Source organism: Megalobrama amblycephala, linkage group LG1 (genome assembly GCF_018812025.1).
Source record: "Megalobrama amblycephala isolate DHTTF-2021 linkage group LG1, ASM1881202v1, whole genome shotgun sequence".
In the NCBI taxonomy this organism is placed as follows: Eukaryota; Metazoa; Chordata; class Actinopteri; order Cypriniformes; family Xenocyprididae; genus Megalobrama; species Megalobrama amblycephala.
The window spans coordinates 43,539,353-43,554,651 of NC_063044.1; the positions used below are offsets into that span (position 1 = coordinate 43,539,353).

Consider the following 15,299-nt stretch of genomic DNA (forward strand, 5'->3'; position numbering starts at 1 on the left):
CACATGAGGTTGTGTAAAGGCTTGTAACAATCAAATTGATAACAATAGCTTTAAAGCCATGTCAGTGGTTAGTAAATGAGTATTAATTAACATTGAAAAAATTGATGATAATTCTGTTGAAATTGGATGCAACTTTTGTTCTGGTATTAATTTAACTTACAATTGTAGACAAACACAACACACATAACTTTCAATTATTTGTTGGGTTAATTAATGAAATATATATTATATATGTTTTGCATACTGTATATGTTTCCATACATTTAGTGGACTTAAATTATTTTACTTTGGATTACTTTGAATTTATGTCTGAAAATACTATGAATAAAGGAATAAATAAAGGAAAAGAAACCAAGACAGATGTTTTCACTCCATCACAGATCTTCTTCTTCACCACCAGGAGGCACTAGCAGCTGTGTATCCCATATATCAAGCACAAACACATTTCCATCCCTTTCATCACGATCTTAGTCACCCTCTGCACTTCATCTCCCAGAATCCTTCCTGGTCCACACATTCTAAAATTATCACAGCTGTCTGTCCAACCCAGTATCACGCCAAAGCATCTAATACACATGCTGGTCCACTAGAGGATGTGTGTAAGTGTCACGATTTGCCTTCTAGGCCTGAAAATGACACGCATATATGAAGGTGAAGTACCAGCAAGGAGGCGATAATTTCCTTAATGTCAACAACTTCCCACAGAATAGTGCATTTTCCAAAAATCCTCGCTTCTGATTCGGTCCGGTTGGATAATGTAAACCATAATATTTCTTCAGGTGCGGAAATGTTCTGTTTTTTATAGTATTGTCGAGAATTGAGCACTCCTGATTATTTATCTGCATGTTTTGATCACATGCGACTTACAAATGAAGAGAACAATAAAAAAGCAACTGAATTAACAATAGGTCAACAATATGCAAGCACAAGTACTAGTCCCAGTTAGTCTAGCACAGTACACGTGGCAAGATTTGTTTTCTTAAATGGACATATAGTAAAGTAATTGTTGACATAAAAGATGCACCTTCAACAGTTTCTTGAAAATAGCCAAAGACTCAGAAGCTCAGGTTGAGATGGGGAACCATGGAACAGTTCAGGTCCATGAGACGGGTTTTGTGCCTCTTTGGGAGCTTCTGGTGGACACATAAGTCTGAAGTAGTGAGTTTAGGTATAGTGGTGCAGAGCCAGTGTTTGATCTGTAGGCAATCATTAAAGCCTTGAATTTGATGTGAACTGATAAAGAGAGGAAGAAATTTTCCACAGAGCGATGGAGAACATCATTAAACGACTTGAAGGAGTAAGAGCATACATTGATGACATCATTTGGGGATCTTCGCTTCAGGAGCATAATAACAGACTGACCAAAGTGCTGCAGAAAATCAAATCGAGTGAACTGAAACTAAACAAAACAAATGACAGTTTGGTGTGCAAGAACTTTTGTTTCTTGGAGATAAACTGTCAAGTCAAGGGATACAGCCAGACGGCGAAAAGAGATAAATGCCATTCTAGAAATGAAAAGTCCCACAGACAGAAAAGAAGTACAGCACATGATGGGTATGGTGAACTACATAGGAAAGTTCATTCTGTATCTTTCAATTAAATTCAAAAGCTTTATTGTCCAGCCCCACAGGGGTCAAAAATTGTCTTCAAACAAGGCTCAACAAAACAGAACACACAACATTAATTTAAAACTTCACAACAACAACTCATCATAAAATCCTATTTAAAATAACAATGTCTGTTGGAACGAAGGTTTTCCTATACTTAGCCTTTTTAATCAAGGGTACTTTGTACCGTCTACCTGATGGAAGTACTGGAAATGAACTATAAAGGGGATAAGTATCTGCCAAAATAGTGGAAGCCACCAGAGGTCTCCATTTCACCATTAACTTTTCCATCGCACAGATGCAGTCACTTCACTCTGGACTCCATTTCCCACAATCAAGTGTTTGACCCTCTGCCCGACTACGCTTATCCTCATCCTTAATAAAGCCTGCACGTGGATCTCCAACTCCGTTGTCCCGTCCCATATGTTACAATAATCCTTAAAAGTTTGTTCTTGCATTTAACAGAAAGGGAATTAAACCAGGAAACAGTGTTAAAAGTGAGCACAGACTCAATGAGAGATTTATACACAACTATCAAAATGTCTTTTTCAATATTAAAACTTCTCAAATTTCCTCAGTAGGCCTAGACGTTGGTAAGCCTTCTTAAAAAGATTGTCTGAATGCTTTCCAAAAGTAAACTAGGAGTCAATCAATCTACAATCGATCTTTCTGCAAAATCATCATGCCTACAAGAACTCCTATAAAAGACAACAGACTTTGTGTGGACAGATGAAAATGAGACTGAATGGAGTTGAAATTACTGTTGACCTCTGCGCCCATATTGCAATTCTTTGATTCAACTAAGAAAACCAAAGTGTCCACAGATGCCTCCAAGAATGGTCTTGGTTCAGTTTTATTGCAAGCTGATGACGAGATCTGGAAGACAGTAGCGTATGCAAGCAGATCCATGACTGATTCTGAGTGTCGATATGCACAAATCGAGAAAGAGTGCTTGGGATTAGTCTTTGGACTGGAGAAATTTCATAACTATGTATACTATCGTTCAAAAGTTTGGGATCGGTAAGATTTTTAATGTTTTTGAAAGAAGTTTCGTCTGCTCACCAAGGCTACATTTATTTAATTAAAAATACAGTAAAAACAGTAATATTTTGAAATATTATTACAATTTAAAATAACTGTTTTCTATTTGAATATATTTTACAAAGTAATTTATTCCAGTCTTCAGTGTCACATGATCCTTCAGAAATCATTCTAATATGCTGATTTGCTGCTCAATAAACATTTATGATTATTTTCAATGTTGAAAACAGTTGTGTACTTTTTTTTTCAGGATTCCTTGATGAATAGAAAGTTCAAAAGAACAGCATTTATCTGAAATACAAAGCTTCTGTAGCATTATACACTACTGTTCAAAAGTTTGGGGTCAGTAAGAATTTTTATTTTTATTTTTTTGAAAAGAAATTAAAGAAATGAATACTTTTATTCAACAGGGATGCATTAAATCAATCAAAAGTGGCAGTAAAGACATTTATAATGTTACAAAAGATTATATTTCAAATAAATGCTGTTCTTTTGAACTTTCTATTCATCAAATAATCCTGAAAAAAAATATTGTACACAAATATTTTGTACAATTGTACACATTAAATGTTTCTTGAGCAGCAGATCAGCATATTAGAATGATTTCTGAAGGATCATGTGACACTGAAGACTGGAGTAATGATGCTGAAAATTCAGTTTTGATCACAGAAATAAATTACTTTGTAAAATATATTCAAATAGAAAACAGTTATTTTAAATTGTAATAATATTTCACAATATTACTGATTTTACTGTATTTTTAATTAAATAAATGCAGCCTTGGTGAGCAGAAGAGACTTCTTTTAAAAACATTAAAAATCTTACCGATCCAAAACTTTTGAACGGTAGTGTATATGGTCTTCCCACCTTCACTGCAGAAACTGATCATCATCCACTAATTGCAATAGTAAAAAAGAATCTGAATGAAATGACACCAAGGATTCAAAGACTAATGATGAAATTGCAGAGTTACGATCTCGATTTGGTGTATACGCCTGGCTAATACTTAGTGCTGGCAGATACCCTCTCAAGCACCCATAAGAAACAGTGAGAGTTCAACAGAAGAGATTCATGTGAACTTGGTATGTACTGCATTTCCTGTGTCAGATGCAAAGTCAAAGCAAATAGCAGAGGAAACCAAAAAAGACACTGAATTGCAAGCTGTGATTGACAACATGGATAGTGGATGGCTGATGGGTTCATCTCCAAAATACAGTGACATCAGAGGTGATCTACTTGTTGTGAATGGAATTCTCCTGATTCCTGAAACAAAAACAGAATCGTCATTCTACAAAGCTTGAGACGAGACGTGTAGGAAAATGTACGAGGAGAGCGAGAGACAGTCTTCTGGCCTGGAATTAACAAAGACATTGAAAATCTGGTGAGACAGTGTGACACGTGTCAGAAATTCAGAAATAAGCAAATCAAAGAGCCAATGATAATTCCAGACTTACCAACATCATCCTGGGAGAAGGTTGGAATGGATCTCTTCCATCTGAAAGGCAATAATTATCTAGTGCTGATCGACTACTACTCAAATTACCCTTGTTACGTGTCTGTTTGTCACTGAGTGTTTACTTATATCGTGTAACATCCACTAGAGGATGTGTGTCAGTGTCACGATTTGCCTTCTAGGCCTGAAAATGACACGCATATATGAAGGTGAAGTACCAGCAAGGGGGCGATAATTTCCTTAATGTCAACAACTTCCCACAGAACAGTGCATTTTCCAAAAATCCCCGCTTCTGATTCGGTCCGGTTGGATAATGTAAACCATAATATTTCTTCAGGTGCGGAAATGTTCTGTTTTTTATAGTATTGTCGAGAATTGAGCACTCCTGATTATTTATCTGCATGTTTTGATCACATGCGACTTACAAATGAAGAGAACAATAAAAAAGCAACTGAATTAACAATAGGTCAACAATGTGCAAGTGCAAGTATTAGTCCCAGTTAGTCTAGCACAGTACACGTGTCAAGATTTGTTTTCTTAAATGGACGTATAGTAAAGTAATTGTTGACATAAAAGATGCACCTTCAACAGTTTCTTGAAAATAGCTAAAGACTCAGAAGCTCAGGTTGAGATGGGGAACCATGGAACAGTTCAGGTCCATGAGAGGGGTTTTGTGCCTCTTTGGGAGCTCCTGGAGGGTGCAGAAGTCTGAAGTAGTGAGTTTAGGTAAAGGATAATTCCAGACTTACCAACATCATCCTGGGAGAAGGTTGGAATGGATCTCTTCCATCTGAAAGGAAATAATTATCTAGTGGTGATCGACTACTACTCAAATTACCTTGTTACGTGTCTGTTTGTCACTGAGTGTTTACTTATATCGTGTAACATTGTTGTGTGGTGCAAAAGTTGTGTGTGAAGTGCTCTCTCTTTCTCTCTTGCTCTCCCCCTGTTGCTCCGTACTAATTGTTGTGAACACAGGTGCAGCTGTTTATGTGGGTGGAGCCGGGAATCGTTCAGTGGATAAAAGCTTGGAGGGAAGACTGCTCGATGAGCTCCCTCTCCTGCTTCCTGTTGTTGTACCAGCCGAGTGTGTGTGACGCTGCTGGATTAGCTTTTAAAGTAAATCCTGGTATGGAGTACAAATTGTTAGCGGTAAGGCCGGTAAATGTTCAATTGCCCTTTCCCATGCAGACCGTTTGTTAGTGGGAGGCCCTTTTTTGTTTCATTACTATTTTCTCCTGTTTATTCTGTTAGACTTGTGTTTTTCTTTTCCAGGGAAGATCTTTAAAAGTAGGTATAACCCCATCTTTTGTTTGTTGTTTTGGCCGACCCACTGACTTGAAGCCATCCTTTTATTTTCTTTATTTAAGAAATAAACAAACTTCCTCTCTGATCTAGAAAATTATGTATAGGGTGGCATGAGGTCTATGAGAGTTGGCAACACCAAAGTAAGCGCCCAAACAATTGCAAACAATTTTTGAGTTTCTGTTATTAACAGAGGTGGGAATGTTTGTGTGTGTTCACCCAGAACACCCTATCAACCACATACTCTAGCAACACCCCAGCAATTGCAGCAAGAGCCTAGCAACCCCCAGAATCTCCTAGCAACCACATATAGCAACACTTTAGCAATCACCCAGAACATCTATATTCTGGCCTAACTGATCAAACTATTTATGATTTTAAACAAGACTTTAAGTTGGCTTTATGACAAGCCAGCATAAATTTGTCTTTCAAACTTTTAATCTAGTTGAAATGAAACAATTCAATATTTTCTTACAACTATAAACACAATCTCAAAACTATGCACCAACTTGTACAAACCTCAAACTTCCAGGTCAAAATAAAACGTTTTAGTCAAAAATGTATTCTTGTCTGACAAAATCAAACTTTGGCCTCAGATGACACACAAAACTTAACAAATACACAGACTACTGCACTGCCCAGTGAACACTAGTGAGATCAATTCATGTAACACTGTAACAAAAATACCGCTTACTGGGATTCAGTAATTATTTTGCAGCTTAATGTCTACTACACTATACAAAAAAACATTTACAGATACAGTAAAATACAGCAGTGATTTTCTTTCTTTTTTTCATTTTACTATTGTAAATTGATCTGGCAGTAGATATGTATGAACTTGGTATGCACCACAATACAGTATACTGTCAATTACAGTAAAACTAAACTCAGCATCCTCTGCACATTTGGCCAAATTTTATTACAGTATATAAGGTACTATAGCAGTGTATTGGTGATCTGACACAAGACAGTCATTTCTCAGTTCTGCAAAATACAGTATAACAAATGGCTACAGAGAAAGTTGACAGTCACAAGTTTGAGGGTGTACAACGTGCTACAGTTTACTGTACATAGTGAAATTTCCCTCATCTAAAGTACTGGTACTGTGTAAGTTTAAAATCCCTGTAAATTATTCATTCAGCTCTCTCTCAGATTTTGACTGGTGTGTGTCATCAGTTTTGCTACCTAATGTAGTCATTGTTAAACGTTTTGAGAAATGTGTCTTTGTTTTGAGAACTGAACGATGGTTTGGGAAACTGGGCCAACTGAATCACTTATAATGTGTTAGCAATCGAGAAAAGCTAAAATACATTTAGATTCTTACCTGACTAGTTTCTGTGATCGGGATCTTCTTGTTGATTTCATGTTACCGTTTCGTCGGATGGCAAAAAGACCTTTATCCATTATGAAAGTGGAGCGGGCGGTCGGTGAATCAGCTCACAAAATACTACGAAAATTCAAGGACTTCTGAGTTAGCCGAGAAGCAGTAATTTTCCGATTCACGAACAAATGGACAACAAATCGTAAGTGAACTTGTCTGCGCTGTTTTTGACTCCCAAAGAACCGGTTCATAAGAGTCATTTGTTAATGAAGCGGACTACACTGGGCGCGCTGCGTGCGCGTGCAACCGTCATGCAGCTTATTGAAAGACGTGTTTTCTTGCCATTAGTTTGCATGAATCTGTCTTTTTTATGTCGTCACATTGAAGCGCCGCTGCTGAAAAGCAGTAGTACTTGAAACACTGTTAACGTTTATATTTTATTCTCTGATAATTTTGGGGTGACAGATGGGGTGGCAAAGCTTTTTCTTAGGGTGGCAGTTGCCACCCCGTGCCACCCCGGTAGATCCGCCCCTGACTCCGGGCGACACGTTACAATGTGTCGCTCTCTATGTTACGACCGAAGGCTGTGTTTGTGGAATTCGTAACACCCTGAAATGGCTTTACTATCTAGCATGTCCACAAAGTGCATAATTACACATGCAAAGTCAATTTTTGCAAGACATGGCATTTCACAGACTGTCATCAGTGACAATGGCCCATGCTTCAGCAGCAAAGAGTGGCAAGAGTTTTCAGTGCAATATGGCTTCAAGCATGTCACTTCTAGATACAATAATCCAGAGTATGCTCAGTCAAATGGCAATGCTGAGAAAGGTGTTCATATTCTCAGGCAACTTCTGAAAAAGGCTGCTGACCGCAAGTCTGATCCATACCTTGCTTTGCTCAATTACAGAACCTCTCCATTAGAGTGTGGTACGGCCCCAGCTGAGACGCTGATGAATCGGAAACTTCGCACTACACTGTCATCTTGTTCAAAACAAAAAAGGCATGTGAAAATGAAGCGGAAACTCAAGCAATTGAAAGAAAAAACAAAAGTACTTCTATAACAGGACTGCACAACATCTGCGACCACTGGTGATGGATGACGTTGTCAGAATCAGAAGTGATGAGAACTGGAGCAAAAAAGCTACAGTTATTCAAGAAGTAGCTCCAAGATCTTATACTGTGAAAACAGATGATGGACAAATCCTCAGACGTAACAGACGTGATCTGCTAAAGACTGAGAAAGAAGTGAAAGACTTTAATCAAAGCAATGCTCTGTCTGATTCAACTGCCTTGTCCAAAACAACTGACTGCAAAACTGATTCGCACACAGACACTCAAACATCAAACAGTCACACTTAGAAGATCTGCAAGACACATTAAAAGACCTGATAGATTGAACCTGTAAGAAATAGCTTTAAATACAGCAGTGAGGAGTTTAGTTTAGTTTGTAAGTTGTATTAACTGTTTAATAAGTGCAAGTTTAAATGTTCTGTATAATAACATGAAGTTTATTTTTCAATGTTTTCTTTAAAGAAAGGGGGATGTGATGATATCAGATTGTTGTTTCTTAAGAAAGCCAATAGATGGCACTGTGTTAAGTGTTATGTGTGGAGTATCATACAAGTAATATAAAAAGAAGAAGCTTAACACATGTTCAACTAAGAAATAAAAGACAGACATGTTGTGTCTGCACTGAAGACTTTTTATTAACATTACCAAACAAAACACAGTATGTGTGTGGCTGTCAATAAAACTGAAGTCAGAATAGTTTTATCATATATTTAAAAGTTTTACGACATTATTTACACATTATTTATAGTGATTCTTTACAATACAAATGCTTACAAAACAGCTTTAAAGAAAATATTAAAGAAAAAACAGTGTTTTCTCACCAGATCGCATGATTGTTTTCCATTAATATATCATACATTTACATAGATATAATAGTGTCTAACATTTTATGAGAGAAAATCCCCTCAAAATCAAAAGAAAGTCATGACATGCATTTACAAAAATAAAGCATTTTAGGATTAGGATGTTTCCCATTATTCACATTTGTTGATACATGATTATTAAAGCTTTCCAAAATAAATATGGAAGTATGAAATTTTAATTTTATTCTGAACCCCATATTTCAATGTATTGTTTCGCTGAGGAGTGAATGGATAGACCAAAAACAATATTATACCAGCATCTAACATCTATAATAGCGAACATTTTCATTTATAACACACAAAACATAAAATACGGCTGGACAAATAATATTATTTACAGCTGTAAGTCACTTCCAGATATTGACAGCTGACATGGATCAGGGTTTGAATCACTTAGTTGACAAGAAGTCTTCACAACACACCTTATAAAGTAAAAACAAAGGGAACAAAGATTATTATTTATTATCTTCAACATAGCTTGTATAAAGTGAAATAATTTTATGATTAATAGGTAAATTAAACTTCAAAATTCAGGATGAAAATTGTACATAATAAACAAATGGCTTACTTCACTGACATTGATAAGTCACATCCAGGTATTTATAAGTTCCAACACAAGGATCAGAGAAATGAATGTTTGATGCAAAAAGAACACATTTCTTTTTTCTATGGCACCTGATTCATGGACAGAAAATAATAAGTACTTAATAGCTTTAATGTACCGAAGATATAAGAATGACATTTTCCTTGCTCTTTTAAAATACATAAAATGAAATGTAAACATTTTACTGTTATCTGTCAATCTTACCGAGAGGAAATTATTTCGGTGACTGGTGCTCTGCAGTTCGTATTTGTGGTGGCAAAAGCTGGAAGCCCATAAGAACATGTTATGCGATCACTCCGTCCGTAGGTGGCTCTAATAACCCTTATTGATCCCGAATCTAATACACGTAAAAGAAAAAAAAAAAAGAAAAAAAGAAAATTGTGGTCTTGAGAATTGTGGTAAAGTTTAAGATCATATGGTGGAAATTCTCTTCCACTGCTTCATGACTCTCTAATTCTGTCCTGTTTAGACAAAGAAATATAACTTAAAAACTACTGAATTACTCACTACATCTGAGGGTCCCAAATCTATGTTCACAGATCACGGATGCATCTATACCTGCAGAGGGGAAACATACAAGATGATATATTACAATTACTTGAAATAAAATAATGTAACCCTAACCCACTTGAACATGTTTAATCAATTGCCGTTCTTACCATGTTGGCACAGGATCAGCAGCACTGAAAATCAAAGTCAAACAGAAACAAACTGAAACACTGAATTGAACAGTTGAAATCATGTCAGTTGAGTCGATTGTAAATCATTACTTACAAAGGATCCCGCTTAGCTTTAGCGTCAGCATGTTGAAGGTGTGAACCAAAGGGAAACTCAGGAAATCTCTTGAGGAGGAACATGGGAGCATGGTTTTTATAGCAGACACAGACGCGTTATCATTTGTTTACTGTAGATAACCAATGCGGAAATGGGAGTTTATTATCTCAGAAATTTCAAAACAAGCAAGATTCTAAAAAAACAAAACTACTTATTTTTCTGATAACAACTGCATGGATTTGCGGCAACATTAAAGCGCTGAATTCCATCAACACCATTATACAGTTGCAAGAAAAAGTATGTGAACCACTAGCAGAATCTGTGCAAATGTGTAAAATTGTAACAAAATAAGAGGGATCATACAAAATGCATGTTATTTTTTATTTAGTAATGTCCTGAGTAAGATATTATACATAAAAGATGTTTACATATAATTCACAAGACAACAAAATAGCTGAATTTATTAAAATGACCCCATTCATAAGTATGTGAACCATTGATTCTCAATACTGTGTGTGGTTACCTGGATGATTTACGACTGTTTTTATGTTTTGTGATGGTTGTTCTTGAGTCTCTTGTTTGTTCTTGACAGTTAAACTGAGCTCTGTTCTTCAGAAAAATCCTCCAGGTCCCAAAAATTCTTCAGTTTTCCACCATCTTTTGCATTTTTGAAGCCTTTACAACAGTGGCTGAATGATTTTGAGATCCATCTTTTCACACTGAGGACAACTGAGGGACTCAAACACAACTATTAGAAAAGGTTCAAACATTCACTGATGCTCCAGAAGGAAACACGATGTATTAAGAGCCGGGGGTGAAAACTTTTGAACAGGATGAAGAGGTCCAAATTTTTCTTATTCCGCTTGAATATCATTTTTTTTTTTTTTCCCCCATTTAGTACTGCCCTTCAGAAGCAACAGAAGATACTTGCATGTTTCCCGGAAGACAAATTAAGTACAGTTTACCTTGATATTTGAATTCAAAAGTTTTCACCCCCCGACTCTTAATGCGTTGTGTTTCCTTCTGGAGCATCAGTGAATGTTTGAACCTTTTTTAATAGTTGAGTTTGAGTCCCTCAATTGTCCTCAGTGTGAACATCACTAAATAAAAAATATTTAGTACATTACTAAATAAAAAATAACATGCATATTGTATTATCTCCCTTATTTTGTTAAAATGATTAACATTTTCATAGATTCTGCAAGTGCTTCACATACTTTTTCTTGCAACTGTATATAAAAAAACTGTATATAAACTGTATAAAAACTGTATATAAAGCTTAAACTCAAGCTTTATAAATTCAGATGTAGCAATACAAATAACTACAGTAAATGAGGAAATGGTGACAAATAGATGATTTATTTTGATTTTCATGATCAAATCGCACCCTATTTTACTGCTTGTTTTGATCAAATGTTCAGTCACCTTCATGACTCAATTGAAAGTCCTGGAAATTTCCATTAAAGTTGCTCCTGTTGTGGGATCACAAATAATGTTTTTGTGCTAACATTTAGGGAACATTACTAAAGACCAAGTAACTCTGAATTACATTCTATTAATGTTACTGGAGGAACATTTTTTTTTTATTTTTTTTTTTTTATCATTTTGAGTCTGGGTCACATTGATTATTTATGCCTTTGCCAGAATACAAACTTCCTCATTATTTCTTTCAAAACAGCATCACTACGACACATTATACCCAGAGTTATGACTCCCTGTGCTGAAACTGCTTCCTATTCAATAGTCATTTTGCAGCACCACACCACTCTTGTTCACGCAGATGCATTCTGGGATCAAGTGAAACTGATGAATCTGTTTCTACAATTTCTGAAGAAAATGTCAGTGGAGAAGATGTAGTGTAGATTCAGTTAAGGTCCAAGGATATTCAATACCAGTAAACCAATTCAGAGGAAAATAGAAGCATTATGATTGAAACTCATATGAAACTCACATCCTATTATCATCTCCAGTATCTTTTATCTTTGTTATCTATAGTTTGTGATCTTTGCTTGGTCTTAAATCTGAAGTGTTTTATGACCCAGGAAACCACAAATGTTACAGTATGTCCTTTTATATTATTGTTGAGAATTGAGCACTCCTGATTATTTATCTTCATGTTTTGATCACGTGCTAAAAAATTGTTGTTGTTTTAAGAAATGGTGCATCATTCAGACACACATCACAAACATTTACATTTGATCATCCAGCAGATGTTTGATCTAAAGCGACTTACAAATGAAGAGAGCAGAAGCAATTGAACCATCAATTGGGCAACAATATGCAAGTAGTCCCAGTTGGTCTAGCACAGTACATGTGCTATGTACTTTTTTTTTTTTTAAATAGACATATCGTAAAGTAATTGTTGGAGAACATCATTAAACAACTTGAAGGAGTAAGAGCATACACTGATGACATCATTTGGGGATCTTTGCTTCAGGAGCATAATAACAGACTGACCAAAGTGCTGCAGAAAATCAGCAAACAAAACAAAAACAGATGTCAGTTTGGTGTGCAAGAACTTTTGTTTCTTGGAGATAAACTGTCCAGTCAAGGGATACAGCCAGACAGTGAGAAGATCAATGCCATTCTAGAAATGAAAAGTCCCACAGACAGCAGTTGAAATTAGCGTTGACCTCTGCGCCCATCTTGCAATTCTTTGTCCACAGATGCCTCCAAGAATGGTTTTGGTGCAGTTTTTTTGCAAGCTGATGACGAGATCTGGAAGACAGTAGCATAAGCAAGCAGATCCATGACTCATTCTGAGTGTCGATATGCACAAATCGAGAAAGAGTGCTTAGGATTAGTCTTTGGGCTGGAGAAATTTCATAACTATGTATACGGTCTTCCCACCTTCACTGCAGAAACTGATAATCGTCCACTAATTGCAATAGTAAAAAATAATCTGAATGAAATGACACCAAGGATTCAAAGACTAATGATGAAATTGCAGTTACGATTTCGATTTGGTGTATACGCCTGGCTAATACTTAGTGCTGGCAGATACCCTCTCAAGCACCCATAAGAAACAGTGAGAGTTCAACAGAAGGAGATGTTGAGATTCATGTGAACATGGTAATTCACATGAATAATTATCTAGTGGTGATCGACTACTACTCAAATTACCCTTGTTACGTGTCTGTTTGTCACTGAGTGTTTACTTATATCGTGTAACATTGTTGTGTGGTGCAAAAGTTGTGTGTGAAGTGCTCTCTCTTTCTCTCTCGCTCTCCCCCTGTTGCTCCGTGCTAATTGTTGTGAACACAGGTGCAGCTGTTTATGTGGGTGGAGCCGGGAATCGTTCAGTGGATAAAAGCTTGGAGGGAAGACTGCTCGATGAGCTCCCTCTCCTGCTTCCTGTTGTTGTACCAGCCGAGTGTGTGTGACGCTGCTGGATTAGCTTTTAAAGTAAATCCTAGTGTGGAGTACAAATTGTGAGCGGTAAAGGCCGGTAAATGTTCAATTGCCCTTTCCCATGCAGACCGTTTGTTAGTGGGAGGCCCTTTTTTGTTTAATTACTATTTTCTCCTGTTTATTCTGTTAGCAGGGAGGTAACACTTGTGTTTTTCTTTTGTTATCTCTTTTCCAGGGAAGATCTTTAAAAGTAGGTATAACCCCATCTTTTGTTTGTTGTTTTGGCCGACCCACTGACTTGAAGCCATCCTTTTATTTTCTTTATTTAAGAAATAAACAAACTTCCTCTCTGATCTAGAAAATTAGTTCCCATTCAGTCGGTCACGTTCGACGTACGTCGGACAGACCGACGAATAGGAATCTCGCCAGAGAGGCCAATCTACTTCGAGTGTAACTAAACGAGCCAATGCACATTGGCATGCAATCATCTGCATCAGCTGCTCGCCTCGCAGCGCGGGTATATAATGAGCAGCAGGTGCGTTGCATCTTCAGCTTTTCGCTTCGGAGCCAAACTACTGAGCAAACACGGTGGTTTCTACGAGCGAGTGTTTGAAGAATGGACTTCAACGAGCCAGCTCTCTCTCTGACTGCTCTTCTCGTCCGGTGCAGGAGGAACAGCACAGCAGCGGGGCCAATGCTTCGGCACTGAGAGAGTTAGTCCTTGAAAGAGCTTACACGAGTAGTTCGCGTCTTTTTAAAGATGTCGTTCTACTTGTGTGCTGCTGGATGCGGTCGTTGCCTGGCGCCTCGGGATGGTCACCAACGCTGTATCGCGTGCTTGGGCTTAAGGCACGCTGAGGCGGCGTTTGTGGACGAGTCATGCACCCATTGTGGGAAGATGACCGTCGCGGAGTTGCGGTCTAGACTCCAGTTCCTGCAAAGGGGCGGAGTCCCGGTGCCGCTGCCTCGTTCCAATCCTCCTCAGAGGGTTGCTTCGGGCGGCGGCACTGGTGACCTGAGGATCACGGTGAGCGCGCTTCCTTCGGGGAACCAACCCCCTAGGAACCCTCATCCCTCCTGCACTCCGCAGCCAGTAGAGCTGCCGGGGGAGCGCGGTGGACCACCCCAGAGGTGTGTACCATCCGTATCCTTCGGAGCTCCCCAAGACGACCGGATGTCGATCGCAGCATCGGAGGGTGAGCCTGACGCTTCTGGGGATGACGATTCGGCGCAGCTGCCTCCCTCGGGAGTGACAACTGTGCCCGATTCAGACCCGGAAATGATGGCTATGCTTTCCCGGGCCGCCAACAGGGTCGGGCTCGTGTGGAATCCTCCACCGTGTCCCGAACCCTCGAGGTTGGACGATTGGTATCTCGGGGTGGCAAGGGCTGGTTCTCAGCCCCCCACCCCAGTGCCTTTCTTCCCGGAGGTGCATGAAGAGCTCACTGGCACGTGGACGGCACCTTTTACTGCCCGAAACCGTGTCGGTGGGTCCTCCTCCCTCACCACCCTTGACGGCGGGGCAGCGAAGGGTTATACGCGCATACCCCCTGTGGAGCGGGGGTAAAGAGCAGTTTCCTCTATCTCCGGGTCCGAAGAGGGCTCGGAGAGCAGTGGGAGAGCAGTGGGAGGGCAAGAACCTCACCACTTTCATCCCCCTCTTCTGTCGCCAGCGGACAGCAGTGAGCAGCAGGCAGTCAAAGCTTCGACTGCTCCCTCTGTCCACCCCTGGAAGCAGGTAAGTGTTGCACAGCGCACTGTGACGCCGCTCCGGGCCTCCCGGGCCGCGTCCCTGCGTTCCACCTCACTGCCCCGCTGCGGGTGCGCCTGTGGTCCCTCTGGTCCCGCTGGTACGGTCTCTGGGAGCCTGGTTAGCGCTCACCAGTCCGTCCCGCTGGCTTGTTCG

The 15,299-nt window shown here is 38.9% G+C and overlaps 2 long non-coding RNA genes across 2 annotated transcripts; both read right to left on the reverse strand.

Annotated features, from left to right (window-relative positions):
- Positions 1-8,636: 8,636 nt before the first annotated feature.
- On the reverse strand, positions 8,637-9,553 carry LOC125270715. The gene is made up of 3 exons (XR_007185438.1): positions 9,473-9,553; positions 9,233-9,339; positions 8,637-9,086 (listed from the first exon to the last, which is right to left on the reverse strand). It is a non-coding gene; the product is annotated as an uncharacterized LOC125270715 (long non-coding RNA).
- Positions 9,554-9,787: 234 nt separating this feature from the next.
- Positions 9,788-10,174, reverse strand: LOC125270730. Its single transcript, XR_007185444.1, has 3 exons — positions 10,043-10,174; positions 9,928-9,951; positions 9,788-9,826 (listed from the first exon to the last, which is right to left on the reverse strand). It is a non-coding gene; the product is annotated as an uncharacterized LOC125270730 (long non-coding RNA).
- Between the last annotated feature and the right edge of the window lie 5,125 nt (positions 10,175-15,299).